The 17520-nt window shown below is 42.6% G+C and overlaps 1 long non-coding RNA gene across 1 annotated transcript in view; it reads left to right on the plus strand.

The window, feature by feature from the left end:
- LOC102372435 overlaps positions 1-17520 on the plus strand; it is an 82402-nt gene that overhangs the window by 58238 nt on the left and 6644 nt on the right. Inside the window, exon 2 of the long non-coding RNA XR_322972.1 lies at positions 7682-7811. This is a non-coding gene — a long non-coding RNA (uncharacterized LOC102372435). The remainder of the gene's footprint in view (positions 1-7681; positions 7812-17520) is intronic.

Consider the following 17520-nt stretch of genomic DNA (forward strand, 5'->3'; position numbering starts at 1 on the left):
GGAGGGGCTGTTATCTGGGCCAGCTGTTGTCAGGGCAGACAAGGGAGGGAGTTGGGGAAGGGGGGGTCACGGTGGCAGCGCCCCCCTGCCATCTGGCCCCGACAACAGCCAGCAGGAAGGGGGAGACAGCAGGGGGGGAGGCAGGGGAAAGCCCTGCTGTGAGGTGCAGGTGGGTGGGGGCAGGAAGCCCCCATGCTAGAGGCTTGAGGAGGAGGCAGTGGCAGTGGCAGCAGTGGGAGTCTTTACATGGTTGACCCCAAAGGGTGAGGGGGGGGGGCATGTAAACACTCCCTGAAATCTATTGTTCTTGATGAACAATTACCTAGTAGTATTATATTTGGCATAACTGGCCTCTATTGGTAAAAAACCTGTTGACTTCACTGGGGCTATAATTGCTGAGGGGGAGGGGCAGAGATAATGGGGCAAAGAGAGGAGGGAAAAGGGAAGGTCTATGATTTTCCATCTCCCTACCATGTTTACAGAAGAATTTTTCTCAGATGTTGCCCAGAAGCATTCATCAATTCACTTTCTCTTTGTTGTTGGAGATATTGAAAATCAGGGTTCTACCAAGAAGCTAACTTGGAATGTAACAAGGGAGCAGTTACTATGATATTATATATCATAAATTATTGATGGATTAATGCTGATATATCACCCAATTCTTCCCTTTTAGGTCTGGCTATCAGTGACTGTTTGTCCAAAAGGAGTGAAAGGACTGAAGCTGTAGCTAGCTCTCTGCTGCTTGTGCAGAAAGGGGAGACATCTAGCATCCACTGCCTCTATAAGCTCATGGAGAGCTGACCATAGTCTGAACTATGGAATTATAGGAGGGACAGTTGGTCTGATTGATGAATAAATAAAATGAGGCAAAGAAGCTTTAATTCAGGAAATTTATCAAAATAACCAACCTAATAAAAACAAATTGAAGCTGAAGTAGATTATGAAATGGCTGAAAGTCTGAAAAATTATGCCATTAATATTAAACAACAAATTCAATGTGGTTTATAGATCAAAGCCTGAGTGGAAAATAGTACTGTAACTGTTGGCAGTACTATGGGACCTCAACTAAGGCTAAAAAAAAAAATTGTATTGGCTACACTGTACTTGGGCAGATAATAGCCAGAATACACTTACTAGCCTGGGATGAGTATTCCAGAAACAATCTAGATCAGCAGTTGGTAGCCAATGGGCCAGATCCAGCCCACCAAGCAATTTAATTCAGCCTGTGAAGCCAGGAGATGAATGGCAGGTGGCAGCAGCCATGGCCCACCTTCCAATCAAGCTGCATTATTTTGGCCTGCTGCTCTTAAAATGTTGCCAGTTCCTGGGCTAAATGGTAGAATCTCCTTTTTAGTTTAGGCTCTATTTTGTGGTTCTACTCTGTCTCTGTAAGTCAGTGGTTGTCAAGCGGGGGGTACACGTACCCCTGGGAGTACTTGGACTGGTCCTAGGGGGTATGTGTGGGTAGACGGGGTGGGGATAGAGTGCCACCGCCACCCAGGATCAGGATGGGGTGGGGCAAGGGCAGCGGTGCCCCTTTGCCAGATGGGGAAGCTTGCATGTGGTGCCCACCACCACCACACACCAGCCCAGTGAGCTTCCCTGTCCTGCAGAGGAGTGCTGTTGCCCTTGCCCCAGCCCAGTAAGCTTCCCTGCCCTGCTCCAGCTGTTCTCCTGGGAGGCAGTGGTACTCTGTCCCCACCTGCTCTCACACTGTCCCCACCTCCCCACTTAGTGTCTAGCCGCATGCCACCTCCCCCCTGTCCTCCCCCAGCTCAGCATCTGGCTGCAAGCTACCCACACCCCCAAGTCAAGCTCTCTAAATCTCAAGTGAAAAAAAGATGCTTAAAATTATTTAACATACTCTATCCATGTTCCTCTTCTTTCTTTCTCTTTCATACTGAGGCTGAACCCTGACACAAAATATAAAATAACAGTGGGTGTACAATATGTTAATTATGTCGTAAATTGACTTTACTATATAGCAAAAGTGGAGTAAACACTATAACTCCTAGTTGGTGAATCGCTCAAATCCAGGGCAAGGTTATTTCTTGAAACACATGTAGAGACTTTAGTACATGGGAGTTACTATATGGGCTGTATTAGGGGTCTGCTTCTCTAGCCCATTTCATGCCAGCGTAGATTTCTGTTTGATGCCAGCCATCTTCCCTGTGCTGCCCTAGGCATTGTAACTGAGCAGCTAGCTTCAGAGAGCTGGTTGTGCATCTACTCCTTACTATGGAGTACACAGTCTACCAGGCTGTTGTCGGCCGTACCATGTGGTATGGGTGTGAAGCTTGGATGATGTATTGGAAGCATCTGAAAGCTTTGCAATGTTACCATCAATGATGTCTTTGGAAAATCCTCCATATCAATTGCAAGGATAGAAAAATGAATGCCTGTGTTCTGGTTTAAGCAGTATTGAAGCCATGTTGATATGGCACCAGTTCCATTGGAAAGGCCATGTCATAAGGGTGCCTGACAACCAGCTCCCAAAATAGGCCTATGCTACAAACTCGCCATTTTCCACATATGCAACATGCAAATTTGCATTAGCCTCCTCGGTCATCTATGGACTCGCCAATGACTTCCCTATTTACTGGAAAACTAATCCTTATATTGAGGGACTGCTGCTGACAACGATGGAGTACATTTACGTCAGGTGTTAAATCTCAGATGAATTACTCTATTATAGAGTCATCATGTTATGTATCTACATCCCGAGTTAGAAATATGATCATAATACAATGCTTTGAATTCTGAAGGCTGTTATCTGACTTGAAATCCCATTGACTTGTACCCAGGGTGATTTTCCATCTTTTTAATTCTCTTTAGATTTGCTTTTCATCTCTGGTTTAGCCAGGAAAACTTAGTGATCTCTTGAGCTCAGAGCACTTATTTGCCATGATTAGAATCTCTAGTAAACACCTAATCATGCTGTAAGTGAACTGCGGTACTCTGAGAGAAGATGTTTATGAACCCATATGTAGGCACAACAAGGCACAATAAGGCAAACTGACTTCTCCTCCTTAATAAGAGGGGAAAAAAAAAAGAAATGAAAGGCAAAAATAAGTGTGTGGGAGAGAGTTCCTCCCCTCCACCCCACCCCCTTTTAGAAACACTTACATGTTCACAAAGGCTTTGAAGACATTTTTCTTATATTAAAATTTAAAAAAAGGAAATATTTTGTAAGCCCTAACCTTTTAATACAGTGACTATGACCCTTCATATAAACCAACATGTTGTATCTGAAAGGCCACAAGAGTACTAAGACAGACTAGGTCTAGAGGTAGCAAGGGCTATTTCCTATCAGTTTTCTCTTTTTCCTTTTATTTGGTACTTCTCTCTCTCTCTCTCCTAAAGCAGGCATTTTAGGTTAAAAAAATTCAGCTGTGTCACTAGAATTTTAACAAATGTTCTCTGGTGGATTCCTTTGGAAGGTGAAAATATGATTCCAGCTCTACAAGGTGGATTTTAATTTTTTATATTCCACATTAATGCGGATGGAACACTGGGAGCTCAGTGCTCTGGGAAAGCAGAAAGTCCAAGATAACTGTCATACAGATCTGAGAGCTGAGTTTTACTCTAAATCAAGAAAGAATTGCCTAGGTAATACTTCTTATCATCTTTCAAGTCTACATTGACTACTGGGACTTAAGCTTCAGGAACAGAGCAGATTCCATAGAAGACGTTGACATGTTTATTTGATCTTTTGCCTACTGATATCCATAACATTAAGAACCTGTCTACATGCTGAAATAGCTTGGGGTCCCTCTTCCACAGTAGCTTTTTCCTGTGGACATTCTTATTCTCTGCTAATATTTTCTCAACAGTGAATTAAACTAAATTGAGGTGTTCTGCAATGAATTAAACTAAACTGTGGAAATAAACTGTGGAATAAGAGTGACTATACAAGTTAGTAAGGAATAGCTGTTGCACTTAAAATTAGCACCCTAGTTTATCATGTAAAAGCTTCTTCCTATATCCATGTCCTTCCATGGAGATGATGTTTCTGGCTGGTAAAATGATTAGGCTAAATTTTGAGCTTATCCATGGTCTTCATCTTGCCATGAATTTTTTTAGGCACTAAGCATGAAAATCCAAATGATTGGGAATTTTAGTACATTTTTCCCCCAACAGATTTTTCTAGAGAAACTGCTGTGAAGTCATCACAACTTTACTCTTGTTAGTTCTTCCAAACTAAGTGAGAATCTTTGACCCATGTGGTGCCTTCTCCCCATGTGAAGAAGAGTCTCCTTCTTTCACTTGACCACTGCCCATCCTCTGTTGAAATGACTTAATATGAGTCTGGTACCTTCCTCCAAATATTTTTCTTTTCTTTGTTGAATATTTTAAAATGTACACTGGTCTGAGGTAATCACATCTTCATTCGCTATCCTGAATTGCAAAAGATTATAACATACTGTGTGCCATCCTGGAGCTTTGAAAAGATAAAGCTTCTAGTTGGCATCAATAGCTTCAGAAGTACCACAGCTACTTGGACCATCCTTGGCCATAATTATTTATATGTTTAGGGTTGTTAACTATATACAATTCTCATACAGCTCTGTCTCAGAGTGCCTGTTGATGTGCGGGGACTTTGCTCCAATGTACTGTAATTACAGTACGTTGGAGCAGACTCGATTAATGTAGTCTGCTGGAATGTGCTAATTAGTGTGTTCCAGTAGCCTCTGTCTCATGTATTCAGCATTACCGCACTTCAAAATGGCAGTGGGAGCAGTTTAACTGAAGCTGGTCAAACGAGCAAGTTAAGAGCCTACGTGAACGGTTGGATTTGGCTGACTGCTCCTCCCACCCTGACATCTGCTGGGAGGAGCAGTCAGCCCAATCCAACCATTCACATAGGTTCTTAACCTGCATGCAGGACCTTCACCTAACACAGGAGGTATACAGTCCCACTAGGGGGAATGCCTTACTGGACTTGGTGTTGGCTATGGGGGAGGACCTGGTAGGGGACCTGCAGATTCGTAGTCACCTTGGGGACAGTAACCACCAATCAACTGAATTCACCATACGGTGTAGGGTAGGGAAGATAACTAGTAGGGTGGAAGTGCTTGACTTTAGGAAGGCTAACTTCAGTGTGCTCAGGAGTCTAGTCAATGACACACTGCAGGATAGGAGCATTGGCAAGGTGGGAGTCCAGGAAAGGTCATCGTTTCTAAAGGAAGCTATCGTTTGGACACAGAGGGAGACTATCCCAGCACAAGAGAAAAGCGGGAAAGGAGCCCAAAAACTTCCTTGGCTAAACAGGAAAATCCAGGGGAGCCTAAGGGCAAAAAAGAAGGCATATAGCCGGTGGAAGCAGAGGGAAGCTACCAAGGAGGATCATACCTACTTGGCCCGCACTTGCAGGGAGGCAGTTAGAAAAGCCAAAGCAACTACAGAGCTGAGGCTGGCAACACAAATTAAAGACAACAAAAATTCTATTTTTAGGTATGTAGGGAGTAAAAGGAAGGCCCAGGGCAGCATAGGACCCCTACTGAACAAGAAGAAGCAATTGGTGACAGACAGGGGGGACAAGGTTGAGCTATTCAATGAGTTTTTTGCCTTGGTGTTCCTGAACAGGGCTCAAGGTAAGTCTCCTAATGGATTCTTAGATGGGCACCAGCCCACCAACTGCTGACAGTGACTTGGTGCAGAGTCGCTTGGATGGACTGCATGTGTTCAATCAGCAGGCCCGGATGAGCTGCATCCGAGGGTACTGAAGGAACTGGACGGTGTCATAGAACCACTGGCACAGCTGTTTAAGCTCACATGGCACTCAGGTCAAGTCCTGGAGGACTGGAAAAGGACCAACCTGGTCCCTATTTTCAAGAAGGGGAGGAAGGAGGATCCAAGTAATTATAGGCCAGTCAGTCTCACGTCCATCCTTTCAAAAGATTATGAAGGATCATATTTGTGAGAGTCCAGTGGGAAAAATAATGCAGCAGGGAAACCAGCATGGATTTGTAGCAGGTAGATCATGGCTGACCAATCTGGTTTCATTTTATGACAGGGTCACAAAATGCTCAGATGCAGGAGTAGAGGTGGATGTCATTTTCTTGGACTTTAGCACTTTAGCAAGGCCTTTGATACGGTATCTCATCCCGTTCTCATAAATAAATTAAGAGGCTGTAACAGAGGTTGACATGGTCTGGTGGGTGGCAAATTGGCTTAGCAGTTGCACCCAGAGAGTGGTAGTAGATGGGTTGGTATCAACCTGGAAGGATGTGAGTTGTGGGGTCCCGCAGAGTTCAGTCCTTGGACCTGTGCTCTTCAATATCTTCATCAGTGACTTGGATGTGGGTGTCATTGGTCAAACCACAGTTGGAGTACTGTGTCCAGTTTTGGGTGCCGTGCTTCAAGGAGGATGTTGATAGACTCGAGAGGGTCCAGAGGAGGGCCACTCGTATGGTTAGGGGCTTACAGGACAAGTCCTATGAGGAGAGACTGAGAGACCTGGACCTCTTCAGCCTCTGCAAGAGAAGGCTGAGAGCTGATCTTGTGGCCGCCTACAAATTCATCAGGGGGACGCAGCAAAGGATCGGAGATGCTCTGTTCACCAGGCGGCCTGTTGAGGTAACAAGGGACAATGGTCACAAACTGACAGAGAGCAGATTTAAGCTATATATCAGGAAAAACTTCTTCACAGTAAGAGTGGCCAAAATTTGGAATGGGCTTCCAAGGGAGGTGGTGCTCTCCCCTACCTTGGGGGTCTTTAAGACTTTCCTGCCTAGGCAGGGGGTCGGACTCGATGATTTGTTGAGGTCCCTTCCAACCCTAGCATCTATGAATCTATGAGCTTGAATACACAGGATGCTGTGAACACTTTAATTATAGCAGCTCTCGGAGCCACTGTAAAGCCCCCCCCTCCTATCCCCAGAGCATATGTAAAGATGCCCTGAGAGATCACCAGCTGTTGAAAAACTGTCGGCTTTTTAATAGTCACCAGGGCATGTGACTTCACAGAGAAAAGCCGTTTTTACTCGTTGTCAAAACTTAAAACTTTCTGACAAACACAGAAATCTTAAATTAGAATTGGGCACACTATCTTTTTCATCAAACTCAGCTCTGTAACCAGTTACCTGTTAGAGTGCCTCCACTTATCTTGTCTTTAGTCATGAGAACTGAACAACGTTCCCCACGTATTTATTTCTTGAGTTTGATGGGATGTGATCTTGTAACCTGTTGTTATCTATGAAGTATCACAGAGTTACTGCAAACATTGGGCATCTACTGCTTTGTGACTCTTTCATAGATGGAATAGAGAGTAGTTGGATGTCTCTGCATATCACTTAGATAGAGAATGGGTTTGTTCCAGCTCAAGACAGGAACAGTGTAGTATAAGAATCTGAATGATAAAATAGCTCTCTGTAAAAAGAGAGAGGGGAAAACCTTCTCCTCCACAGGACATCAAAGTGAAGGACTGGGGTCACAGGGTTTCTTGGCTGCCCTTTTAATCTACTGAAAAAAGGAAGTTTCATTGTGGAATGTCAGTGAGGAATAAGGTTGTGTTTCATCTCCCTAGGATCAGGACCAGCTGGCAAATAATCATAAGCTATATTTACAATAGTCATTTTAATATTAATAAAGGTAGCATGCAAGTGCACTTTCTATCTCAGCACTGCCAATTAAAGACTGATACTCCTACACATTCTTCTTTCACTCTGCTTTTTTGCAGTGCTTTCACCTATGCCATCTGTGATGTTTGTATTTCTTGGTGACCTTTTCAACAGTTTGTTGTTCTCATTCTTCTGTCCATATGAGAGAGATGGAATTCTCCAAGGGAAGCTACTTGAACATATGGCAAGGTACAATATTACAGTGTATAAACTGGCATTCATTACTGCCTCTGCCTAGTGTTACAAGATTGACATAATTTGATTTTTTTTTTTCTAAGCTTCTGTGTTTGGAAAGATTTTATTATTATTTATTAAGTATTATCTTGCGGGAGTATCCTCAACTAGCATAAATCAGCACTACTGGCATTAATCAGAGTAGGCTCATTTACACTGGCTAAGGACCTGGCCTATTCTTGCTTAAGTAGGGTGGGCTTTTCTGTATGAAAGGCACATAAAAAAGGCATCCCCTTCCCTGGGTTGTTTAGCAAGGTGGCAATCACCGTGAATTCCAGGGAAGATGGTTACTTGGATTCCTTTGTTCCCATTTCTTGTTTGGAAAGCATTGAGGTTGAGAAGTCATTTGAATGAGAACTTCCGGACATCGAAGAAAAAGTTTCTTTAAGAAAGTGTTGAATGAGGAAATTCTGGGGTCTGATGCATGGAATTTGGTGATTTGCCCCATACCTAGGGCATGATAGAAAAAGACACATACCTGGGAGTACGAGAACACCACTTGTGGTGAGGTGCATATGAGTGAAAGAACAGGAATAAAAGATGTACTCTTTTAAGTAGCAAAACTTCAGAAATAAGGGGTATCTACCTGTGTGCTTTAATGCCCAGTAGCCTATTTTACTGCACATTAAAGTGTGGTGTAAAAGACCCATGCAAATATGCCTAGTGCACAGTAAAATAGGCTCATTAAGCATCACTGAAAAAGTATGCACTTTCGCTACTATGCATTTGGACAGCTTAACACGCATTTATTTAATATCTCACACTGGAGGTACTAAATTTAATGCACATGAGGGGAAAAAAGTATGAATGCACGTGTAGGTAGACATGCTCAAGACATCACAGAGTTGTGCAGAACCTGCAGGTGAAAACGAGAAATTCTTCTTGATAAGATGTGACAAGGGGACATAATAAAAGGGACTGAAGAATGGAAGTGGTATTGGTTGAACTGATGGCACCATTTTGGTATCTGTATTTTTGGCTGGATTAAGGGGATATAATGTAATACAACATGGGTGATGACACACAGCTTCATCTTAACAGCTTTATTCCCAGTTATAGAGGCCACTATTAGAGGGAGGAGAACATTTCATTCTCTGTGTTCACTGGATCCTCAAACTCCTTACTAAGGATGCTAATAAGGATGACTAGCTGGGAAACGAGAAGAGAATCTGTGACCTATTGTCAGACTGAGATCACTATTTCTCCTAAGATACAGCACCACCTGGCTTGCAACAATATTGATTATCACAGAACTAGAAAGTGTTGCAGCTGAAAATGTGGAACTGAAAAAGCTCTGTTTCCCATTGCCATTTCTTTGAGTAATCCATTTCCCCCAGTGCAAATCCTTATTTTCTTTTTTCCAGTGTGTGGTAGTTTAGGAAAGCTGATTTTAAGGATTAATCTTCACAAAGAAGTTGTTTTTCCTTGCTGCTTTCAAAGCTGGTACATTTTTAATCGAGCACCATGAACAGCATATCTAATGAAGTAGCTAACTCTTAGATCAATGCAGCAGATGACCTGATCGGTTTATTATTCTTTCAAACATAAGACCCATATCAAATTTGATGAAGAAGAACAATAATGTAAGGGCAAGATCCTCAGCAGGTTTCAAATGGTTCATTATTGTAGACTCAAAAGGAGCTCTACTAACGTACCTCATTTGAGGATCTAGCCTTTTAGTTCAGTAATTACAAATTCCAAATATTTACAGAAATCATGGGGAGCATGCGCTGTCATCAAATATGTGCAGAAGTAATTCTCTGATTTTTATTGTTTATTTATCCACGGCGTTGTCTCAGGGCACCAACTACAATCTGTGAAAACAAGATTGTTTCCCTCTGGAACTTCCTTGCATAAATATTTCAGTGACTAGATACATAAATTTACAAAAGTTTGGAGGTAAACAGAAGAAAAACAAATGTAAGACAGACTGATTTGTAAGCCAATAAATATTGCATTGCCTTTACAAAACCAAGTTCCATAAAGGACACAAAATTATCAAAGTGACTAGAAAAGCGTATTGGATATGGGGAGAAAGGAATGTGAAAGTCCTAAACCAGCTCGTAATTTAATTATTGATTTTTATTTTTTTTTTGACAATGCCTGTCTTTTAGTAACAAGCTGTCTGACATTTACTACTTGATATTTTATTATTTCTTTATTTTCTGTTTTATCCCTTTATCTCTGTCTCAGTGACAATTCACCTATGATGGAGACTGTGCTGACCCCTGCTAGTCCCATGTGGTACATTTTTTTTTCTCCCTCGTATGACTGGTCACTCGTGCTCTTCCAAAATCACATTTCTAGAGCACTGCCTTGGAACTGTTCAGTTCTCTTGAATAAAGTTTATTATTAAACACTAGACTGCCATGAAAAGAATTCAATATGTATGACCTTAATGTATTTGTGGTTAAATAATAAGGGCTGGGGGTTAATCAAAAGAGCTGCAGCAAGCTGTTCACAAAAGGCTGCAAAAAACTTAGGCTCACTGATCTTTTCCCATTTGGCTGAAGATCAAGAATTAAACTAATAGGAAGGCAATATTTTGTTCTCACTCCTTCTCTAGCCATATCTGGAGAGCTTCCATTGTTTCAGCCAAAGGTCAGGCAGGAGGGAGGGTCATGGGATCTGTAAAATGCACTTGATATAATAAAATGTAGTTGAATTTTTTTCCTTGGTAACTTTTCCTTGGTCCCTTAACTGAAACCTCCTTAGGCTTGTATGTATTGCTAGACGAGGAAGGAGAAGAGACCTAAATCAGCTTCCAATTCAGCGCAGCCACTTCTCAAGTGCTGTTGAGTTTCACAGCAAGACTGGGAAGGGAAGTGGCACTAAACTGCTCCTGAAAAGTCTCTGGGCTTATTAAGTATTACTTTAAAAAGTTGATTGGGAAGCTAATTTAGGGCTCCCCTGTCCTGCCTTTTAAGTATGATGAAAACCTTCAAGGAACCTTGCTGGCTGTAAGAGAGTCAGAGTGGCACTAAGAGCAGACGTGGAGAGGGAAGAGGGAAATAGAAAGTTATAAGCAAATATCTGTGCACTTCGCTTAAATGTAAATGAAGAATAGGAGAACACGGGGGCTGAATCAATCGCCCTCCTTAACCTTAATGTTTTCTACCCTTTAAGCCTTATGGGCCTGATTCTCACGATCAAAGTCCCTTTACGTTCTTCTGGCAGTAAAAATGATGATCGCTCACGGTTGTTCTTTCTAAGCAATATAAAAGCTGTGCATAAGAATCAGGTCCATTGGGTATAAAGGATTCAATTGGTGACAATAGGGTCTCATCAGTGTCCCACTGACCATTGATGCATGCTTCTGATATCACCAAAAAGGTGACCTTTCAGAAGATGGCTTTGGAAGTCACCGTCTGTACTCCAATTTTCCCTAAAACAGTGTCTTTAAGCCTAAATGGTTTCCCAGAGCAAATACCTTGCCTTTTAATGGAACATTAGACTTTGTAAAGCCTTTTTTTTAGGAACCATGTGGTGGACAAAACTAATGAAGAGCTTCTCCCTTTGTTTAGACACTTGCTCTCTTGCATTTTACTGCACAGAGATGTCAGGCAGGACTCTTCAATTAAGGAAAAAGCTTTCCATGTTAACAACTGTTTTGTAGACCTTCTTGCTAATGCATTTTGTCTGCCTTTGTCTTCTAGTCTCCCGTTTCTATTGTCTTCCTTTAAAATGACAACAGCCGGGGCTTTTTCATTAGAAAAAGAGTGAGAAGAAGAGAGCAGAGATCAGGCTCAGTTTAAGGGAAAGAATACAGCCTTGACTATTTAATTTTCAGCTTTCTAACTGTACTTATTACACAAAAAAGGTATTGTCCTTTAGCCATGAAAGATTTACTAATTGGAAAAATTTAGAGCAACTAATCTGAAAACTGTCTCATTAACACTGATTGAAGTCAATTTGAGTTTTTAATATTGGATCAGGCTGTTACCAGAATTATATGCCTTTTCATTCTAAAATTCCAACTATAGTGCCTTTTTAAAGTCCGTGCTTCCCCTCCCTGCCCCTCAAAACTCTTTCCGTTTATACAACTTTCCCTCTTCCCTGGTATTTCCTATATTCACACTGACTCCCCTTGGAGGCATCATTTTAAAAGCTTGCTACTGACTGAAAGTTAATTGTCAGTGATCTATAGTATGATGTATATCTTTAAATTTAACCTCATGCTCTTTGCTCCTTTTTAACATTAGACACCACAAACCTAATGTGGGATTAAGTATGGATTTTTTTCCCTCCATTCTGAAGTAAGGCGTATATTGTTAAACCCAAAAGCTGAACCATGTTAAATCAGGATTCGGCATGAATAGTAAACGTGTCATGCAATCCCCAAGGGAAGCAACAAGAACAGAATTGCAGGTGACCCTTCCAAATAGCAATCTCTGAGCTCTCCATAAATAAGGGGCTTTTTCATAATGAGACCACTGGGTAGTACACCCTCTAGAGAAAGATCAGTGATTTAACTCCCTCTTTCATGGTACAAAATTGTGCATCATCTTCTCAGTCAAAATTCACATCTGTGATGCTGTTGTTGTGGATAGGAAGTGGTTTTGATTTAGTTTAATTCTCCGGTTAGAGATCCCTCTTAAATTCATAGTACTACCGAACCAGGCAGAAATGAGAAAGAAAAGCTACTTTTATTATTAATGATAGACTGAAATGGATAAAAGCGGCATTATTCCTTCAATACTTCTAGTTAAACAGCTCAGCAAACTCTTTCGGATATGCAAAACAATCCCTTAACACTGAAAGAGTGACTTCCAGCTGAGACCAGCTTAGCATACACTTAACACCTGCTGACTTACCCGGAGGGAGGCTCCCTTTTGGCTCTTCAGGCAGAGCGGCTGCCAGGACACCACCAGAATCCCTTTCTGAGTGTCAGATGCTGCCGTGCGCAGAACAAACACACAGCATGACCTCCCACCAAATGAGAGCTCCACTAATTGGTCGCTATCCTCTGGTTTCTGACCACCACTTGGCAGACACAGTGACAGCATCCCAAAAGGAATAATGACTGTGCAAGAATGAAGGAAACAAGTGAGAGCTCACACCAATGATTATTCCAGCATTATGCTCCAATTTTGCACACAGTACTAATGTCTTATGGGACTTTTTAACCACTCGTCTTACTCCCGCTTCTGGCTCGAATACAGGATCCGCTGCTGAGCTGGGATTATTAATGCTTCATATTACTGCCTGCTGATCCTGCCTTGGAATCTAGGCAGACTCCTAGGGGTGATTATATTGTCTTCTGTGCCTGGCAGACGGTGGCAGCCCCTGTGGCTGCTTCCACTGGGAATGGCATATCGGTTCTTCCTGCAGTGTGGCATGTTAATCACAGAGGGTAATTGCATTGGTGGGATCTAGAATGGGGAGATAGGAAAAGGATTAGGAATGGGAGGATGTGCATGAAAAGGGGCAGGGGGATGAAGGTAGATCCAAAGCTAAAAGGAAAAAAGCTTCTCTTCCCCTTTTCCCTCTTCCTCGCTGAGATGGTGTGAGAATTGGACCTGTGGGAGAAGGGAGAGAAAGTCAATGTGGACAGTTTTTACCAAGAGAAGAGGCAAGGGGCCAAAAGCACAGCTGTTTTAAGTAGGGATACATGCTCATCACTGAAAGCTTGCGGGAATTTTCACCCAAAACCCAAGGAAAAGACAGAAGCAGGAGGAACAGAATCATGTCGAGGTCAAGAAAGAGATGAACTAGAAACTCGAAAGGAGACATTCTGAGTAGGAAGGCAGCACAGATCATTAGCTTTTGAGGACCCCAGTAGACCTTCTGCTAGCTCTGGGGGACAGAAGTAATAAAAGCCCTCATCTGCCATGCAGACTTAAATCAGCAAAAGGATTGTCCAGACAGTGAGATCCTACCCAAACCACACAGATTGGCATCCAAATCCTGAGATCCTATAGATTCCTTAGCCACGTAAGGCAGATGTGGAAGAAAGCTCAATTTAATCATAGTTGCTAAAGCAAATGCAGAGGAAGACAGTCAAACTCCAGGAAGTTAAGAATCCATCCATTAAGAATGCTTGAGTTTGTCCCAGTCCCTATAGTGGTGGCAGAGGCCCCTCAAGCAATGCCAGGTAAACCCTAGTGAATTCTCTTAGGGTTCCCATATGTCTGGGCTTTCCTGGACACATCCTCTTTTTTTGGTCCTCTGTCCTCCATCTGGCAGGTTTTGGAAATGCAAGCAAATACCTGGGATTTTCCTCTGCTTCTGCTTTTTCCCAGCACTTCCAGCTTGGCTGCTGGGAGCAGCAGGGGAAGGTGATTGGAGGCCAGGGGATCATGCGCTCTGTACGCAGGCCCTGTAGCTGTGGCCAGGTGAGAGAGAGAAAGAGAGGAGGGGTGTGTGTGTGTGTGTGTGTGTGTGTGTGTGTGTGTTGTGTGGGCAGCAGAGGGCTACAGGTTGGGAGTGAGGGGCACCAGCATGGTTTAGGGGCAGGATACAGTGGGTCAGGAGTGAGAGGCAGCAGCAGGGCAGGGTGGGGGATAGTAGGGGGACTGTGGCTTAAGAGTGAGGGGCAGAAGCAGGGCACAGGCATATCAATGCCTCCCCACCCCCGAATCATATACTCTTCCCCGCTCCCCTCACCCTACCCACCACAGGTGTCTTTTTTTAAACTGGAAATAAGGTAACCCTATTCTCTATTTCATTCTTTGGTGCTATAGTAGAGCTTGAAGAAGCACCATGTGTGCATGTTTCAGCACATATGCATGGTCCTATAATTCCTATATACATGTGTCTGTATGTATCTCTAGGACTGTGAAGAACTACAGAATTGTATATATTTCTCACAAAGGTAATAAAAGATTCATGCTTTTCTTATGGTCAGTTAAATCTGTTTTATCATATGTTCCAGTTTAGCCGGGGCAGTCCCAGATTTCAGAGGGTGGTCCGGCCAGTTGTTGAGAGTTGTAATGGGCATCCTGGAAACACAGGAAGTGGGATGCAGTCTGGCTGAGAGTCAGATTGGTGTGGACTACCTTGCAGATGGACAGACAGGCACTGCTGCCTGCCCAGCACGCGGCCTGCCAACCTTGTGAGAGCATGGGGTGGGGGAAGGATAATGTACCAGATTTCTGGGATTTCCATATGGTCAGCCTAATCATAAGCAAAGGTTAATGAATACAAAGAGACAGCAGTCAGATATGATGGAAAAATAACTGCCTTGCTAGGTAACAGTTTCAGAAATAAGAACAATGGGAACATGTTCAGCTGGAACATTTAGTGGGTTTGGCGTTCCAAGCCAATTTATGAAATAACACTGAGCTTATTGCAGGGCAAGGTGATAATCGGTAAATCAACATCTAGCTTCAAAGAAGATGGAAAAAGAGAGGTCACCAAAAGGATTAACATTCTTCATATCCAGCAAATTCCTTTGTTGGTGAAGTTCTGTTTTACATGTTAAGTGACTGTGCCAAACCCCATGCAGGAGGATAAGATCATTTCTTTCGAAGCTACACCAGAATCAGTTGGGCGACTCAGATTATTAAATTACTCATGGGCTGCTGTGAATGCACATTACTCGATAGCCAAATGACTTTGTTTTTTCATTGCAACGACAAGAATTCTTTAATGTAGCATGATCTGTTTGAGTGTATGTTGAAATGTTCTTATAATTTCAATTATGCCCTTCCTCTCTGGCATCTATCAATGTATATTCACGGCAATCACCAGCAATATCCTGTCAACAGCTATCTACTGTAAGTGATCATAATCCACTTTGCAATCATTTTCAAAGCCTCTTCATTTTCACTGAAAGGATTGTTTTGTTTAGAAGAATTCTTACTAATGTGCAAAATTGCCCTTAGTTAAATCCATTGTAGGAACTGAAAAGGAACACAAGAGCCAGGCTCCACAGCTGGAGCACAGAGAGAGAAACTGTGTGGATATAACTTGTGCTCATTTTTCACAAGCAGCATATGCTTGGGGAGGGAAGAACAGATGCAGCTTGCTTAATGGGCCAAGCCACATCCATTTTACCTAAATGACTCCACATTTGGACAGTGCTCTCCCACTGTACCTCAGGCTAATGTGACCCAAGACACACGCGAACAGCAATGGCAGAATACTGACGGGGCATCATGGAAGGTAGAAAAGAAAGGTTACAAGGCCTCTCGTTCAAAGTTCATCAGAACGGGCAATTTGTGCCATACAGGTGGCAGTAAAATACAGCCCGAAGTGTTTTGACTAGGATCAGGCTACTGAGACAGAGGACTTGGCATCACAAAGAAGTCCTCTGTTATAATCAGCAAGGGCAAGAGGCCATCGCTTCACCTGCTGGCCTGGTCTCCTGCCAGGTTCAGTTTGGCACCAGTAAAGGCACTCTTCCATGCTCCTTCCTCAACTGGCAGACTGGCGGTGTTGTAGCGGGTAGGTAAAGGCAGCTCTGTTTGACACTGCATGCAGACTTTACTCACCTAGAGGTGAAATACGTTAAACAGCTGCAGCGAGCTGAGTTTCCACTGTTTTGAAGCTTCTGTATGTGAAGAGCCCTCCAGACATCTTGGCACATGCCCTGTTACTCTGAAGCCATGCTCCTTTTCTTCCTTATACTTCATTTGGGATGGTAATCCAGCAGAGTTGATTATCCACTGATTTGGTCCCAGTGCCAGTCTAAAATTGGAAATAGTTTGCACTGGGACTGAATGTGTGTTTGTGTGTGTTGGGGGTGGATTTCTGTCATTCCCCTGCTCCAAGTGGGAAGTAGTGGAGCAAGACGAGTCCTATTTGCAGTTCTACCTACTAAATGGAAGTAATTTAAAAGCATGCTTTACACAAGATACCTTGGGTCAAATTCTGCTGCCAGTTACAGTCTTGTAAATCAGGAGCAGCTCCATTCACTTCAGTAGTGATAGTCTAGGTTTAATGTAGTATAACGGACAGCAATATCTGACCTTTGCCTATCTCCCCCTTTTAACTAACATCATAATTTTGTGAGATATAAAAAGCTACACTTTGATAATGGGGGAGATAACACATTAATGGATGTATTATGCTATATAGGGTTAGGGCTGAAAAAAATAGACAATTGGAATCATTGAGCAGATGATTTTGTCAGTCATGTTCAGTTTTCAGAGATTTTCTTGGATTAGGGGCTGGTAGCACTGGAATACTTGAATGCAAAATGTTTTCTTGGCAGAGTTCCAAACATAAATCTCTCAAAAGTTATATTTTTTCTCTCTGGTTTTGTCTTCCTTGGCTTCCCTGTTATTGATGCACATAATAAAACACTAGAAAAAAAAGACAAATCCACCCAAAAGGTCAAAATCAATGATCCTTTTACAGATGGCACCTTTGGGAATCCAGGGTACTTTACCATCAGCCTGTGTTTGAGACGGTTACTTGAATACTTGGTTTTTGATGACAAAAATCAATGACTTCTTTAAAGAAGACACCCTTGGGGCTTGCGGGATGCAGACTTTGAAATGTTTACTAGTCTGTGTCTGTCTGTGAAAGACTAATAAACATATTTATAAGTTTATGAGCTCCTATTTAATTTTATGGATTGGAAATGGTGTATGGTTTTGACAAGAATTTAAACTTAATGTGTCCCAATGAGCCAAATTCTGTGCTGACTTACACATTGGTGTAGAACAAAACAGAAGGCCTGATCCAAAGCCAATTGAGATCAGTGGAAATGCTCCTA

The sequence above is a fragment of the Alligator sinensis genome, unplaced genomic scaffold (genome assembly GCF_000455745.1).
Source record: "Alligator sinensis unplaced genomic scaffold, ASM45574v1 scaffold349_1, whole genome shotgun sequence".
Taxonomy (NCBI): Eukaryota; Metazoa; Chordata; order Crocodylia; family Alligatoridae; genus Alligator; species Alligator sinensis.